The following is an 18440-nucleotide window of genomic DNA, read 5'->3' on the forward strand; positions in this document are numbered from 1 at the left end:
CCCTAATGGGTGGGCTCATACATTGGAAAACTTGCTTGTGAAGCATTTTGATTGATTCAAAGGCCTTGTTTGAAGGGTACACCTCATTGAAACCCTAATCAAGGAGGGTATGGTCCTAATGGGCCTTGTGGCTTGAATTTCCATATGGTGACATCCTAAACCCTAATTTCTTGATCTTGGACTTTATTATGGCATACCTTAGGTCATCTAAACCCTAATATGGTCTCATTTTCATTGGTGGGCCTCCTAACTATAGTTACAATTGTTGTGTGCTTCACTCAGCTTCTCATTCATGTTATGGCTTTAGTTTTGGTTCCGTTCATTTGTGCTTAAGTCTCTTGGTGCTAGCCCAAGATCTTGACCTTACAAACCTCATCTAAATCGATTCATTCATCTGATCATGATCATGATATCTTTGTTTGGACCATGGTTTTGTTTGTGTCCTAGTACTTTGCATTCGATTGGCCTTGCTTAAGACTTTGTGGTTTTCTTGCATGTGTCATCTATGGTTTTTGATGAGATTTTATTCAAATCCATTTCAAGCATGTCCAAGCTCACTCATTAAGTCCATTTTATCACATGATCATTCAAGTCCAAATTCAAATTATTTCAAATAACATGTTCATATAATAAATCAATTCATTTTCATTTTCATTCAATTGGCCAATCCAATTCATTTGTTATCCACAAATTGTTCATTATATAAAAAATGCCAAAAAATACATGTGGACCAAATGTTGACTTTGATCAATAGTTAACTTTTTGGTCAACTTTGACCAAAGTCAACTTAACTCTTTTTCCATCCTAAACCCTAATTTCTTTAATCCTATTCCTAATCCCAAGGTTTCCATGTTGATTCTTGATGCACCATTTGATCTTTTGTTTCAAATTCAACTTGGTGCCATCTTTGGTTACATGCCTTGTTTAACCATTCACACCATGGTCATGACTAACAAATATGTACATTAACCAAGTTCTCAAAGCCAATATCCATTCATGAAGTTCTAAATTCAACATTTCCAATGAAAGGTTACAAAACTCCCATTTTAAAAATCAAGACACATGCCATAATGAAACCATCCATAACCATGCTATCTGTAACCATGGAAAAGGTCAATTACATTCTAAGTACATTTTAAGTTAACAATTACTACGCTAACATCAGAATAGTCCATCATAGGAGCTCAAATGGAGAGGGTTACACCATGACATCATTGCCACATGATTGGAATTGAACCAAGGAAGAATGCTGCCCTTTCAGCATCATCAACAATAGGGTCCTTGCATTATCCATGCCACCATCCTGCAACACCATGGAAAACCAACAAATGAAGGCAGCTCCAAGAGGAACATAACTAAAGCAGTATCACACATGGTCCCTGGGTTAGCAATGGACTGTCACATGTGTTCATCCACACACCAGTCAGTAGCAGTAAAAGTCACATACAAAAGAAAAAAATCAGTCCATGGAAAAGTTTGAATACTGGCATTTGAGGCAACCATCTCATTGCCTACATTTCTTGCACTTCAAGCATAACAAACCATCAGTCAAACCAGTTCAAGGATCACAAACCAAACTGAAGGCAAGGTTGCACACAAACTGAACCTAACATAGCAACGTACAACCATGGATCTAACATCCACATGATAGGCAGCATGAGTATGCCAAGATATTCACATTATATCAATGCAATGGAGCAACAGTCATCACATACTGCATCCGATTTTCACAAGCCTACAAGCACTAACATTGAACCAAGTTTGAACCAAAATGGACAAATCTGCATATTTGGCTCCATAACCATTGCTATTGTATGATACCAGCAAGTCAAGCAAAGGTCTTTTTTTGAATTTGGTCTATCAAATGAAAGTGTTACCAGCAAAATACAAGGCCATTAAGTTGTAACAGGAATCAAGACCATACACATACACCTGTCAAAGCTGTAATGGATTCAAGTAGACATTCATAAATGGCAGTGGTGTAGAGCAAAAAAACCAAACAAGCATACCATACATTTCTAATAATCTAACATCAAAATACCAACAATAACATGTGAACAACAAAAACCCACAATAGCAATACATAGCTCACATGATGCATGGTAACATTCAGCAACACAAATCATATAGCACTTAACAACTTGCCTCATGTAGCGGGGTATTCGTTACCATTAGAGATATTGAATAAATCCAAGGTAAATCATACAAGCCGAGTCGCCACCGCACTTTTATTTATCCAAAGGAATGGTTAGAAAGCGAACAAAAACCTAAAAATTTTATCGAATCAAAAACTAGTAAAAATGTCAGAAATCTGGGTAAGGGGGTTGTTTATGCAATGGGAAGGTTTTAGGCACCCAAAACATCCTAGGTACTCCTAGGGAGCCCTTTTCACATTTGTTGTAAGGTTGGTGTTTTGTCAAAATTTATTTGTGCAAACATGATTGAAGAGATGAGAAGAGAATGTACAAGTTTATTTACATTTTGTGTTTGGATGGATGAACCCATTGCCTACGTACCATCTTAAAAGATTAGGATCAAAACCTCGTAGTTCGGGGTAAAAATCTAAAAAAAAACAAGTTGGTGAATTGATTGGTCCAAAAGCCTTAAGGTCTTTTGTTATCCAAGGGAGAAAACTCAACCTAAAACCACAAATCCACCATATGAGGATAGCTTCAACATGCTAGTGAGGGGTTAACCCTATAATAAGCATGGAAGACTCATTGTCCATCACTAAGGATATAGGTGAGTATTACATCTACCTCAAGGATAACTCAAACCTAATAGCTAAAGGTTATGAAAAAGTTTTGATTAAGAGAGTGGCCATTGAAACCACAAAAGACATTTGAATGGGTTATATTTACCAATGAAAAGTATTTACAAAATATGGTCAAAGTTGACTTAAAGATTCAATTCAAAATAAGTGTTATGGAAAGAAAGTTTGAAAATCAAAAGCATAAGGCTTAGGTTTCTAATGTTGAAAACAAGTGTTAAATGTTTGCACAAAAGTTTTGGCTTGGGTTAGAGTGGAGAGAAGAAGAAAAATGGATAAAGTCCTAACATACAAGAGGTAAGGAATAAATAATAAGACCACACATGAAGTTCCTCTCTTGAGATCATATTGATGATCCAAGTAGCTCCCATCCTTTGGAATAAGCAATCACATAAGCATAAACTCAAGCAATCAACAATCAATGAACTCTTGGAAAGCTCCTCAATGTATCTTGGATTTCTCTCTCTTAGAAGCTCATGGCAATGGTTCCTCAATTTGGCTCAAAGTTGGAATCCCTATCACAAAAAAACACACACATCAAAAGGTTCTATTAATAATCAAAGAATGGACAAGAGGGAGTTTAGAGTATGGTCCTTTCAATGTTCATCTTCTAGTTTTAAGCATTCTAAAGGCATGAGGCCTAGTTGCTCTTTGACATTTAAGCACTCTAAAGGCATGAGGCCTAGTTGCTCTTTAAACTCCATTAGCTTGGGTAAGGTCCTAAAGTCTAAGTTCATTTTGTCCAATTCTTTGCATTGTGGTCAACAACAATCAAACAAAACACAAGCACAAAAGTATATACACAATTATGTGCTCAAGTGAGCAAAAGGCAAATTGCATTAACATAAACATGTGCTCAAGTGAGCAAAGGAAAAAGCAATTGAATAATATGTACAAGAATAGTAAATTGCATAAAAGTAAAGAGCAAAAAGTGAAGGTTAATTGTTAATGGTTAGTGTTAGTAGTTAGTGTGCCATAAGGCAAATTTAGCGCTATGTTAAGCAATCGTAATTGGACTTATGTAGAAGTCACAACTATCTGAGGCCGGTCAATAATAATGTAGGCAACAACACAAGTTAGAAGTCTTGATTAGTGAACCAAGTTCCAACAACTTGCCATGCCAAAAGAAAAAGAGAATTGATCTTGTATTGGTTTAAGTCATTTGCATAATTTAGGAAGCAACCTATCCTTAATGCAAAGCCATTCACTTGATCATTTGATCAAGATGAATTAGATTTGAATCAAGGAAGATTAAGCCTCCCTAATCAATGCTAACTTATCAACCTTTAACTCATTGATAAAAAAGAAGAAGAAGAAGAAGAAGATAATGAAAAGAAATAAGTGCATTAAATGAAATGGAATGTACCAATCAACAAGTGTTGACCAATGACATTGAGGATCATGGTCAAACAATCAAAAATAGAAGTGAGATGAAGATTGGAAGTCAAGAAATGAATAAAAATATTTTTGGCATTTTTAATATTTAAAATAAACTTGAATTAAAATATAAAGAAAGGTCAAACTTCAAAATCACTTCAAATAAACTTTGAAAAGTCCAAGTGATTTATCCTAAGTTGAACAAGGTCAAACAAAGTTTGACAAAAAATTTCAGCATTTTTAGAGGTCAGAAACTATTTTTAATCAATTAAAAATGAATAAAAATAACCTAATTGAACTAAAATCTCAAATAAATCTCAAATCAATTAATAAATTGATGAGAATATTTTTCATAGATCCATCATCATTCAAATAGGTTAGGAAAATATTTTTGTATTTTTTGAATATTAAAACTATTTAAAATGAATTAAAAATAACCAGAAAAGAGAAAATTCACAAAAAATATCAAATGACAAAATAAAAAATATTAAAAATCATATTTAGAAACTAGAATTTAAATAGAGAAGAATGCAATTGGTCTCATATTTTTTGGAATTAAAATGAAGAAGTTATGAATTTTTGAAAATAAAGGAAATAAAAGAAATAAAATCAGAAATTAAGAAAATCAAAAAAACCACAAGCGTCTGATCAAGCCTCATTAATTGACGTGGCTGATCAGACGGATGTGAGATATGCGCTCATGGTGAGTCCAAGTCAAACGCGTCACACCTAACATTAAAGCAAGTAATCCAAAGGCATGGCTAAGATTAAAACGTGGGAGATGCATCCAACAATCCAGATTGAATCTGGCATGGTGGACGGTGGCCAGCACCACCGCCTTATCCGGCGAGCACTCAAGCTCCGGCCATAGTTGGAGGTCCTCCAAACTCAACCAAAACTCACGATCCAGGTACCAAATTAAAGCTGGGGTGATGTACATCACCCATATGCCATCTATTTCTACTCTAGATCTTCATAGTGAGAGAAATCAGAGGTTGAAACTTGATGGTGTTCATCATAAACTTGCTTGATTTTGAAAATTGATCATACATCAATGGTGCCTCTGAGGACTTCAGACAACACAATAGCCAAGCAAATAGATCAAGGAATAAGGAGTTTCGAAGAAAAAACCAGTTGAAGCAAACCTTTGAATTGTGAAGATCTGAGCTCCTTTCCTTGGTTCTTTTGTCAAAACAGAAGTTCAATGGATTATATGATGAAGGTCTAGGAACTTTAGATCTAAAGATTCAACCAAATTCAACTAAATTTTAGATCTGAAAAATTGAAGAAAATGTGAACTAGTTCCTTTAGGTATGGCTAGGTTTTGATTTCTGCAGCATTTCAGATTGATTCAGGGTCCAGAATTATGAAGCATACCATGTCTATTTATAGATGGAATTGGCTGAGCAAGTGAAAATTCTCGTGTGCATGGCAAGTGGATATTCTTTGCATGGGCTTGCATGATCATGTAGAAGGCCCAAACTCAATTGCATTTGCATGCTGATGACCAAACAACTTGAAATGGACGTGCAGATGGCAATGCAATGGCTTGTGCAATGAGTTTCAACATGTTATGCATAATTGAGCCTAAAACTTCACCTCTTCGAAAATGCCACTTGGAAAATTGAAACATAGGCATGTAGGTAATGGTTGGAAAGGACTTGACATAAGGAACAAATGTTATGTTGAGCAAAAACCCATTTTGAATGTGGAAATTTATGAAAACAGGCCATGAATTTCATAGTGCAAAACATGCCATTGAGAATTTTGCCAAATTGGTCCAACTTCAAGCCCTTCTGTTTTGATGATTCCAGCCCCAAATGGAAACACTTCCAACATCAAAGTTATAGGTCTTTTCAATAAAATCAAAATGGACTTAAATTTTGCATCATTTGGATTTTTGATGAAGGAGTTATGGGCACTTGAAGTTGGACTTTTTTGCCTTTCAATGCATTTGGTCCAAAGTGACCTATAATGTTTTGCATTATCACATGTATTTCCTTTGAGATTTTGAAATTTTGTTCAACATAACATTTGAAGTAGACATCTTAAGCTTTCCAATTAATTTTATACCACCTCAAAATCATAAAAAATGAATGATTTATGTTCTTGGGAATTTGACCCAAAATTAGGGTTTCAGTCAAAATGACCTATAATGTCTTGGAATAGGAGATGACCTTCCAAGCTTCAAATAAATTTTTGATGAACATGAAAGTTGTTCATATTGTCCTTAAGAACATTATTTCTTTTGGGATCATCCCCATTTGACCAACACATAAAAAGTTAGGTCTCAGTGTACTTCAAAATGGTCAGATGGATTGACTGATCAACTTCTCAAGTCCACAACTCATATCTTGATGAATTGATGATTGAGGACACTCAAATAAGTTCAAATATGCATGAAATTATGAATTAAAGAACTTCCCTTGATTGTATTTGATCATGGGCCGAGGTTGCTTCATGAGCAAGGCACAGTTGGATGAACAAATGAATTAGGGTTTCCTTGGGAACAAACCTCAAACCCTTTGACTTGCTTTGATCAAAATGATGAATTGAGATACTAGGGAGGCATATTTGATGGATGAGAGATTTTGGAACCATTACCATGCTTGTTTTCATCTTCTCTTGACCATATCTTTGCACAAATGATCTCATAGGAGCTCTTGACCTTGTGATTGCTCAAGCTACAAATAAAAGATGTTAGTGACATATTTTTGTGCTTTTGGTTAGTAAATAAAATGAGAAAAGCAATAATATACAATTCAAGCATGCTTGGTGATCTCAAACCACTCACAAGAAGTCCCAACCAAAGGCAAAGGGAACCAAGATGCTCATGATCCTTGAGGCTTTGCAAATGCAATGTTATGATGCCATGAGGGATCTTAGGACAAAATTGGGGTCTTACAGATGCCCCTATTTAAGGTCATTCTAGCCGGAGAAGTAAAGGTTAAAATCTTCGTCTCGACGAGGTAGAATGGGCTTAAATAATAACAGAGAGACAAATTTTGGTCCCTAAGAGACCTCATGATGCGAATGCATGTATGCAAAAGGTAATACTCTGTGGAGATATGTGTCCACACAGAAAGAAAAGAAAACAGGAGAAACTGATAATCCATATGAGTAATTTACTCCATGGATCAAAGACTCTAGGACTCTCATGGGGATAAGGAAAGGAATAAAAAGCGTGAGTAGGTCACGACTTGAAACGTGGGGAGCAGAACTCAAAAGGGGTAAGTCAATGGAAAGACCCGAGCTGACTCAAAGGAGCGTATATTGGGGAATATGCCAATACAGCAGAAATTATCCATAACGGATACTTCGGGTAAAAATCCGGACTCAGGCTGGGAGAATCCACTAAGGGACCTCGCTGGGGAAAACCCGAACAAAAACTCCTCTGAGGAAGCAACAGGATGAGGTATTACCGGTTACTGGGTAATAAGCTCAAAGAGACATATGATCTGAACACCGGTATAAGGGTGAGGGAACAACATGCTCGGGGGAATGAATATCTAAGACCTGTATAAAGGTGAGAGATATCAAATGTCCGAAATCATCTGAGGAAGACCTAAAAAGGTATACTTCAGCTCAGGAAAATCTGACTCCGCAAGGGGACAAAAAGTCATAATAGGGAGCAGAGAGGAAGGAACACCAGGGATACCGGTTACTGGGAATATAATAGGTGACCAACCAAAGCGTGAATTGGGGAATATTCCCAAGACACTCATCATCCAAAAGAGGGCTAAAAGCAAACTCAAATATAGGATGGACATTCGATTCCAAAAAAAAGGGATACGAATCTTACTCGACTGGGGAAGAACAAAAGGCTTCGACCAAAGAGTGCATGATATATATTATCTATTACTGTCAGAACATAGATAACATACTCGCATGGAAGATTATCCACAACCGGTTACTGGGTTAATAAAGGATAAATCGACAGACAGAGAAAGGCATCGGGATACCGAATACTGGGTATAAAATGATGACCAATCCTGGGGAGAAGCAATCGTCACCAACAACAAAGGGTAGACGAGAGATGACTCGCTGGGGATAAATCGCTTGATCAAAGCAATTATCCAAAAGATGAGGGAATATCAACACCGAATATTTGGATGAAGATAACCGTCAATGAGGGGATTACATCTATCGGATACTGGGTAGAAAACCACGGAGAAGTAACCGTCATCGGTTAGGATGAGCAAAAGGTTAACTCTGCAAGGGGAAAAAATAGGGTTTACAACTACCAGCATGAAGGTAGAGAATCGCAAAAATAGGACTTATAACCACCGGTATTAGGGTAGAAGGCCACAGACTCCGCCGGGGATAAGATGAATAATTACTGGTTACTGAGCAATCATTCATTTACACCATAGGGGAGTGCAAGAAGCGGCCAAAAGAGGCCAATCTAGGATCAAACTAGATGGGCACGCTGAAACAAAACTTGTCCCTATGAGGATATAACTCAATGGGGAACTCCATCCCAATATATGTGTTGGGAGGAAAACAGAAGCAACCATCATCCACGAGGGTATAACTCAGTGGGGAATATGGAAGGAAAGATGAACACTTTCTGCTTATGGGATAACCCTATATGGAGAGATCAACCGCCAACATCTGCTTGGGGAACATAACACCCTCAAACAAGAGATAACAAACAAAGATATATGTCAAACAAATGCGACATGAATGTTATCAATATGCGCATATGTATGGTTTTTGTATGATGAATGCTGACAAACAAACATTTCTAACACAAACAGGTCCAACGAACAAATACACAAACATCCGGTACTACATCTCAAGAGAGAGAGCCAGGACCACGAAGATCTCCGCAGGGGAAAGAGAAAAACATTCCAGCTGGGGGCAAAGATCATCAAAATCTGCCATGGAAGCACTCTACTGGGGAAATTATCAGAGGAGATCATGGAACTCTGTGGGGAACAACCACCAACAAGAAGTCTCCAGGGGTCATCAAATACTGTCCCAAATAATGAGATCACATCTGCTGAGGAGGAAGAATCACTATTCTGCTGTAGGAAAGAGGGATGAATAAATCTTCCCCACAATCCGCTAGGGGAAGAAACCACAAAAGGCTCAGGAGGAAGAGGACACAAATAAGCCAGGAATAGGAACAAATGTCTTACCCTGTCGAGAATCTTACCATCTTTGGGAGAGCACTGAAGACATCCCCAGAATCCCTTTCATCATTGTGAATGTTCACTTTGTTTAAAAACAAATTATAAAAGATTTGAATAAAACAATGATATTTTTTCAATTAAAACATGCAAAACATTTGTTGAATAGAAACAAATAAGAGTGCAATTTTTTTTGGATAAAGGCTCAAGTTTATTTGATAGGATGGTAGCCTGCAAATGGCAAGAGTCCATAAATCTTTTCAAATTTGAAATTGGTGATATATATTGGAAAAGGACTACATTGAACATAATGACCATTTCTCCACCAATTCTGAATCCAACGTATTTGGAGCTTTGGTTGATGATGAATGAGCGAGAACCTCTGACGGATGACAGCTTGTAGAACAAAGTCTTGTCAGGATGCAGTTACTTGCCAAATCCCTATTTTTTGCCTAGATTGCCCCAGGGTGAGGTACTCAATCTAGCGGGATACATATATATTTTTTTATGTCTCTAATTTTTGCCTGGATCGCCCTTTCGGGTTTTCAATCCACCGAGACGCTCATTTTTTCCTAAGTCGCCCTTTCGGGTTTTCAACTTAGCGAGCTATTATGTTTTTATTCATTTAGGCAAAGTATTTCTTGACTGCATCTGAATTCACAGGACGAGTGAGATCCTCCCCATCCATAGTTGTAAGTATCAATGCACCGCCTGAAAAGGCTTTCTTAACAACATATGGACCTTCATAGTTTGGAGTCCACTTGCCCCTGGAATCGGGCGCGAAAGACAAGACTTTCTTGAGCACAAGGTCGCCCTCTCGGAACACACGAGGCTTCACCTTCTTATCAAAGGCTTTCTTCATCCTTTGCTGATATAACTGACCGTGGCACATGGCAGTCAATCTCTTCTCTTCAATCAAATTCAACTGATCATAACGACTCTGAACCCATTCAGCATCAGTCAACTTGGCTTCCATCAAGACTCTCATTGATGGGATCTCCACCTCTACTGGGAGCACAACCTCTATGCCGTGAACAAGAGAGAAAGGGGTTGCCCCTGTTGAAGTGCGGACAGATGTACGATATCCATGTAAAGCAAATGGCAGCATCTCATGCCAATCTTTATACGTGACAACCATCTTCTGGATAATCTTCTTGATATTCTTATTAGCAGCTTCAACAGCCCCACTCATCTTGGGTCTGTAAGGAGAAGAATTATGATGTGCTATCTTGAACTCGCTACATAGCTCCTTCATCATCTTGTTGTTCAAGTTAGATCCATTATCCGTAATGATCTTATCTGGCACACCATATCGGCATATGAGTTGATTCTTGATAAACTTCACGACCACCTGCCTGGTCACATTTGCATATGATGCCGCTTCAACCCACTTAGTGAAGTAATCAATTGCTACGAGAATAAATCTGTGACCGTTAGATGCTTTCGGTTCTATCATGCCAATCATGTTGATCCCCCACATGGAGAAGGGCCATGATGATGAGATCACATTCAGAAGTGTCAGAGGAATATGAATCTTATCCGCGTAAATCTGACACTTGTGGCATTTCTTCACATATTTGCATCAGTCAGACTCCATTGTCAGCCAATAGTAGCCTGCTCTCAATATCTTTCTAGTCATGGAATGTCCATTGGAATGTGTACCAAATGAACCCTCATGGACCTCAGTCATCAACAAGTCTGCTTCGTGTCTATCCACGCATCTGAGCAGCACCATGTCAAAATTTCTCTTATAAAGTACATCACCATTGAGGTAGAAACTGCCAGACAATCTCCTCAAAGTCTTCCTATCTTTCACAGATGCACCAGGTGGGTAAATCTGGCTCTGAAGGAAACACTTGATATCATAATACCATGGCTTATCATCTTTCACCTCTTATACTGCAAATACATGAGCTGGTCTATCCAAGTGCATCACAATGATATTGGGAACTTCATTCCAAAGTTTTACCACAATCATCGAAGCAAGTGTAGCAAGGGCATCTGCCATCCGATTCTCATCTCGAGGAATATGATGGAAGTCAACCTTAGTAAAGAATGTTGAAATCCTCCTCGCATAATCCCTATATGGAATGAGGCTAGGCTGATTCGTTTCTCATTCACCCTTAATCTGATTAACAACGAGGGCTGAATCACCATATACATCAAGATGCTTGATCCTTAAATCGATGCACTCCTCCAATCCCATAATACAGGCCTCATACTCAGCCATATTATTCGTGCATTTGAAAGTTAGCCTTGCTGTAACAGGAAAATGTGTGCCCTGAGGAGTAATAATCTCTGCCCCAATACCATTTCCATATTGATTTACAGCGCCATCAAATACCATACTCCATCTGGAACCAGGTTCTGGCCCTTCATCGAGTGTAGGCTCATCACAATCTTTCATTTTCAAATACAGAATCTCCTCATCTGGGAAATCATACTGAACGGACTGATAATCCTCAATCGGCTGATATGCCAAGTGGTCAGCCAAGATACTACCTTTAATAGCCTTCTGAGCTCTATACTCAATATCATACTCAGATAACAACATCTGCCAACGGGTAATCCTTCCAGTTAAAGCAGGCTTCTCGAAGATATACTTGATTGGATCCATTTTGGATATCAACCAAGTCGTATGATTCAACATATACTGGCGTAAGCGCTTAGCAGCCCAAGCCAAAGCACATCATGTTTTCTCAAGCATCGAGTATCGAGACTCACAATCAGTAAAATTCTTGCTCAAGTAGTAAATAGCATACTCTTTCTTTCCTGATTCATCTTGCTGACCAAGGACACAACCCATCGAGTCTTCAAGAACTGTCAGATACATTATCAATGGTCTCCCTTCCACAGGCGGAGACAGGATCGGAGGCTCAGACAAATATTCTTTAATACTATCAAAAGCTTTCTGGAAATCCTCGGTCCAATCATGGGACTGATCTTTCCGGAGGAGCTTGAATATCGGCGCACATGTGGCAGTCATGTGGGATATGAATCTGGAAATGTAATTCAAGCGGCCAAGAAAACCTCGGACTTGCTTCTCAGTTTTGGGCGCAGGCATCTCTTGTATTGCCTTGACCTTTGCAGGATCAACCTCAATACCTCTTTCACTAACGACAAAGCCCAATAGCTTGCCGGAACGAACTCCGAATGTACACTTGTTGGGATTCAGACGAAGCTTGTACTTCCTCAAACGCTAAAAAAGCTTCAACAGGTGTTCTACATGTTCAACTTCCGTTCTTGACTTAACAATCATATCATCAACATATACCTCGACCTCCTTATGCATCATATCATGAAACAAGGTAGTCATAGCTCGTTGATACGTGGCTCCGGCGTTCTTCAAACCGAAGGGCATCACTCAATAACAGAATGTTCCCCAAGGTGTGAAAAATGTTGTCTTCTCCATATCCTCGGGTGCCATTTTAATTTGATTATATCCGGAAAATCCATCCATAAATGAGAAGACTTTGAATTTAGCTGTATTATCTACCAACATATCAATATGTGGTAGTGGAAAAGCATCTTTCGGACTAGCTTTATTCAAGTCTCTATAGTCCACACACATCCGGACTTTTCCATCTTTCTTAGGCACGAGCACAATATTGGCCACCTATTGATGATATGTAGAAGTCACCAGAAACCCCGCATCAATTTGCTTCTGAACTTCTTCTTTGATCTTTACTGCCATATCAGGATGAGTTCTTCTGAGCTTTTGCTTTACAGGCACACACTCAGGCTTCAAAGGTAGGAAATGTTGCACGATATCAGTATCTAGACTAGGCATGTCTTCATATGACCAAGCGAAGACGTCAACATATTCTCGTAGCAACTCAATCAACCCCTTCTTAACAGATTCTTCCAGAAGTGCCCCAATCTTCACTTCTCGCACACAATCCTCAGACCCCAAGTTGACTGTTTCCAGATTCTCAAGATGCGGCTGAATGATCTTCTCTTCATGCTCAAGTAGACGGGTAATCTCGTCAGGAATCTCTTCAACATCATCTTCTTCCGCCTCAAATACAGGGAATTCAAAGTTGGGAGACGGTGTTGGATCATTATGTTCAATGGGTTTGACTATCCTGCATAATGATTTTGGATATAAAAGAAATTTAGAACTCAAACAAGGCAAATCATTATGCAGATGAAAAGATTGATTTTATTCTTATTTTTTTTTGGGTTTTTTGTGATCACCAATTTCATGCAAAAAAGCGAAAAGGGAAAATAATTGGAAAAACAAACATTTAACATGAATTTATTGAATGAAAATATCATTGAATTTATGTGCCAACAATGTCATCACTCCTCCTTTTGGCATGGGAGAAGGGTTTTCAAACACAATGAACATTACTTTGACTTATGGATAACTGTTGGAATATCCACAACGACCTAATTATTGCAGATCCCTCCAGGGATGATGAAATTGCCAGAATCCTCTTCGTCCTCTTCCAAAATGGCATCAGCCTCTTCATCTCGACTGTTAAACAAACCTTGCTTGTTGAAGACCCCAGAAGAATAGCCTATACCAACCCGGGACTTGTTGTCTTCCAACTTGATCATTTACCCCAAACCGGCAGTTGCACCATGGTCAATGGCCAACTTCGCATCTTTATAGGAAACAAATGAGGGAGTTTTCTTCTTAACAGGTTCAGCAATGGATAAAGCTTGGAAAGGAGTTCCAACTTCATCCTCAGCATCTATGTATGAGAAAGAAGACAAATGGCTAACCAGGAGAGCCCTTTCTCCCCCTACCACCACCAGTTTCTTGTTCTTAACAAATTTCAGTTTCTGGTGTAGGGTGGATGTCACGGCGCCTGCCTCGTGAATCCATGGTCTGCCTAAGAGACAACTATATGATGGGTGAATGTCCATAACCTGGAAGGTAATCTGGAAATCACTTAGTCCAATTTTGACTGGGAGATCAACCTCACCAATCACAGTTTTGCGAGACCCATCGAAAGCCTTCACAACTACTCCATTCTGCCTCATGGGAGGCCCTTGATATGACAACTTCGCGAGAGTGGTCTTCGGCAATACATTCAACGATGACCCAGTGTCCACCAAAACATTGGACATGGCATCATCTTTGCAGCTCATAGATATATGTAATGCCAAGTTGTGGTCTCTTCCCTCCTCGGGGAGATCAGAGTCACAAAAACTCAAATTGTTACAAGCGGTGATATTTGCAACAATTTTATCGAACTGTTCTTGTGTGACATCGTGATCTACGCGCGCCACATCCAACACCTTCTGCAGAGCTTCCCGGTGTGGTTCTGAATTCAATAGTAGTGATAACACAGATATTTTGGATGGCGTTTGTAGAAGCTGGTCTACGACATTGTACTCACTTCTCTTGATGAGCCTCAGCATCTCATCACAATCTTCTTTCGTATTGCCACTCGGGCCAACAGAAGCAGGGGTTTTCAACATGGAGGCGGGCTTAGCAACAAGTGTCGGATTTGGAGTGCTCACAGCATTCCCAATCGGGCATTCAACAAAATCAGCATCAATACTTCCTTGAGCATCAGCTTGAGGCTTCAATGGAGCTAAAAACACACGACCACTACGGGTCAAACCACTGACATCAGCAATGTTAACAACAGATGAAGAGGGCAAGGACACCTCTTTCCCATTTTCCACTACTACAACATTGTAGCGATAGGGAACCGCTTTCTCGGAGGAGTACGGTACAGGTCCGGCTGGCTTGATAGTCAGAGCTGGAGAAACCTTCTGCTTGCTACCATCATACTTGATGACAACGGGCTCAGGTATCCGGAATACCGGAGAAATTACATTGACTTCGAGCTCATCTTCGTCAACATTTCTGTTATGAAGGATCTCAATGACTCCTTCATCCAACATCTCTTGAACATCTCTGCGCACCTGGGGACACCCTCTCTGATTCACAGAACATACTCTGCATCTATTGTGGTCATGCTCATAATGGCTATAATCACACAGCAAGCGATGCAACTCAACCAGCGATTGTCGGATATGGCTGACATATTTAACTTTGTACTTTCCAGGACAGTCCTGAACCATATTAACAGACTTCCCATGCTCGGGCAATGGGTTCTTTTTCACATTTGGACCTACGTCCTCGCAAAACAAAATCCCACTTCTCACAAGTTCTTGCACCTTGGTCTTCAAGGGATAACAATTTTCCACATCGTGTCCGGGAACACCGGAATGATGTACACAATGAAGCTCAGGCTTGTACCACCACTGGGGGTTAGTAGGTACGACGGGAGGATCTCGCAAAGTGATCAACTTTCTATCGATCAAAGATGGATAGAATTCGGCATAAGTCATCGGAATTGGATCAAAGGTGACCCTCTTCCTCTCATAGCTGGTGTTGATATTGTTGTTGTTATTTCGAGGCTGGTGGGCCTGCTGTGGCGGACACTGTTGTTGTTGATGTTGCTGAGTTTGCGGTTGTTGATAATGTTGAGCTTCCCTAAAAACAGGTGCTATGTGAGCCACCTAATGCTGATCATTGACTGGGCGAGCAATCTTCCTCTTCATAGAGGGTCTTCTTTTGACATGGGAAGACACAGCATGTGCCTCTCCCTCCTTCTTTTTTGCAAAGCTTCCATATCTCTTTGCTGAAGAGCCTTCATCTCGAGTTAAACGTCCTTCACGGACCCCCTCTTCCAGTCTCATTCCCATATTTACCATCTCGGTGAATTCTGACGGAGCACTGGCTATCATTCTCTCGTAATAAAACGAGCTCAAGGTCTTTAAGAAGATCTTGGTCATCTCTTTCTCCTCTAGGGGAGGCACTATCTGAGCTGCCAATTCGCGCCACCTCTGGGCGTACTCTTTGAAGGTCTCTTTCTCTTTCTGGGACATCACCCTCAACTGGTCTCTATCAGGAGCCATATCCACATTATATTTATATTGCTTGACGAAGGCCTCGCCCAGATCATTGAAAGAGCGGATGTTCGAACTCTCCAAACCCATGTACCACCGGAGAGCAACACCGGACAGACTGTCATGGAAATAGTGGATGAGCAGTTGATCATTATCAGTTTGCGTTGACATCTTGCGAGCATACATCACAAGATGACTGAGCGGGCATGTGTTCCCCTTATATTTCTCAAAGTCAGGCACTTTGAATTTAATAGGGATCTTCACGTTGGGCACAAGACACAACTCATCAGAACTCTTCCCAAAAAGGTCCTTCCCCCTCAAAGTCTTCAGTTCCTTGCGAAGCTCAAGGAATTGGTCTTTCATGTCGTCCATCTTCTCATAAATTTCTGGGCCCTCGGATGGCTCAGAATGATAGATGGTATCTTCAACCCTTGGTAAAGTGTGCACGACAGGAGGTGGCACTGAAAGGACAGGGCTAGATACCGGCAAAGAAGCAAGAGTTGGAGCAAAACCTTTTGGCATAAAGTTGGCGGGCATTCCCCAAGGGAATTCGGCTGGCATAGATGGTGCAAAATGGGCTGTTGCAGCAGGCACAGTAGAAGTTACAACCTCAGAAATGACCGTCCTCTGGGGAGGAGTTACAGGTGTTGGAGAAGATTGGCTCTGAGCGGCCAAGAATGACTCCATCAAGGCAGTCAATCTGGCTACCTCCTCCTTCTGCTCGCGGTTCTCTTGTTCCAAATGATCCATCAGTCTCGAAGAATTGGCTCTGGTGAGTCAGCTTGTCTTTGAAATAAATGAAGAACACAGAGTTAGACCATAGGACAAGAAGCTTGGAGCAAAACCTACTTATGCACATGATGCATGCAATGCTCGTGCATATGATTTGTTTTTTTTTTATTTCAGAGGAACTTTAGAGTTCTACTTGCAAATTTAGGGAAATATTACATTTTTATCACATATGGAAATATTTCCTCAATAATATCTGGAAAATAGTTTTTACACCAAAGAAGTACAACATTGGTAACCAAAATACAAGATAAAAGGAAAATGACCGTCCTATGGATCCCTAGAAACAATCATTTAGTGCTCGGGACACAGGAAGATAAGATGCACGAAGCCTCTTCACCTCCTCCTCATAAGCTGCCTCCATATCTGCCTTCTCCTTGGCGAGTCGATCGTACTTCCTCTTCCAAAACCTAGAAGACTGAGGAAGTAGAGAAGTCCATGCATCATTAGGATCATCAATGACCTGATGCTCGAGGAACTCAATTAAAGCATCCTTTTCCTTAATCTGCTGAAGCAACTCTTCTCGTTCACGGATCCAAGCACGTGAACGGTCTTCGTCTCTCAACTCCTCTACTCCTTGGTCAGGGAGGGTTGAAGGCCCAACCATAACCAAAGGTGTAGGTCTCGGATACTCGTAAGGCATGAGATACTCAAAAGCTCTCTTCCTCACCCAAGAAGTGTAAGGCTCCAAAGCGACACAATTCTTAGGACCCAACTCATTCCTTCCTTTCCTATGAATCTTACGCCAAGCGCGGACCATCCTGCCCTTCAATCCTTGGGGATCTTTACCCTCTTGAAAGAACACACCCTCTAACAGAATGTTATTGGGTTTATCCTTTAGGGGGAACCCAAACTGACGTCGTGCCAAAATAGGATTGTAGTTAATCCCACCACATGTACCAAGAAGAGGTACATTGGAGAATTCACCACAAGAGTCGATAATCTGCACACCATCATACACACGGTTGTACCAAGAGATATCATCATTAGTGAGAGACATAAGTCTCGTGGACCACCGTAGACATCCCTTGTTTTCCTTGAAGGCGACCGTCTGTGGTAAGTGAGAAATAAACCACTTATACAACAGAATCAAACAACACACAATGGCACCACCACCTTTTGCATTCCTCATACGCAAAGAAAAATAAGTGTCACCCAACAGAGTCAGAACGGGATTAAGAGCCGAGAAAATCCTAATAGCGTTCACATCCACAAACTTATTGATGTTGGGGAATAACACTAATCCATAGATGAGAAGTACAAATATGGCTTCAAAGGCGTCCTCACTCATGGCCTTCCCATACACAGTAGCCTGAGCAATGAGGAACTCAGAAGGGAGACCTTGAATTCCACCTTTGCTAGTCATATGAGCACCAACCAGAGACTCATCTATATGCAACATATCAGCTATCTCTCGAGAAGTAGGAATACTCTCCAAGCCACTGAACGACAACTTGTCTAGAATAGGTACGCCCACAAGTTAGGCATACTCC

Source organism: Lathyrus oleraceus, chromosome 7 (genome assembly GCF_024323335.1).
Source record: "Lathyrus oleraceus cultivar Zhongwan6 chromosome 7, CAAS_Psat_ZW6_1.0, whole genome shotgun sequence".
Classification (NCBI taxonomy): domain Eukaryota; kingdom Viridiplantae; phylum Streptophyta; class Magnoliopsida; order Fabales; family Fabaceae; genus Lathyrus; species Lathyrus oleraceus.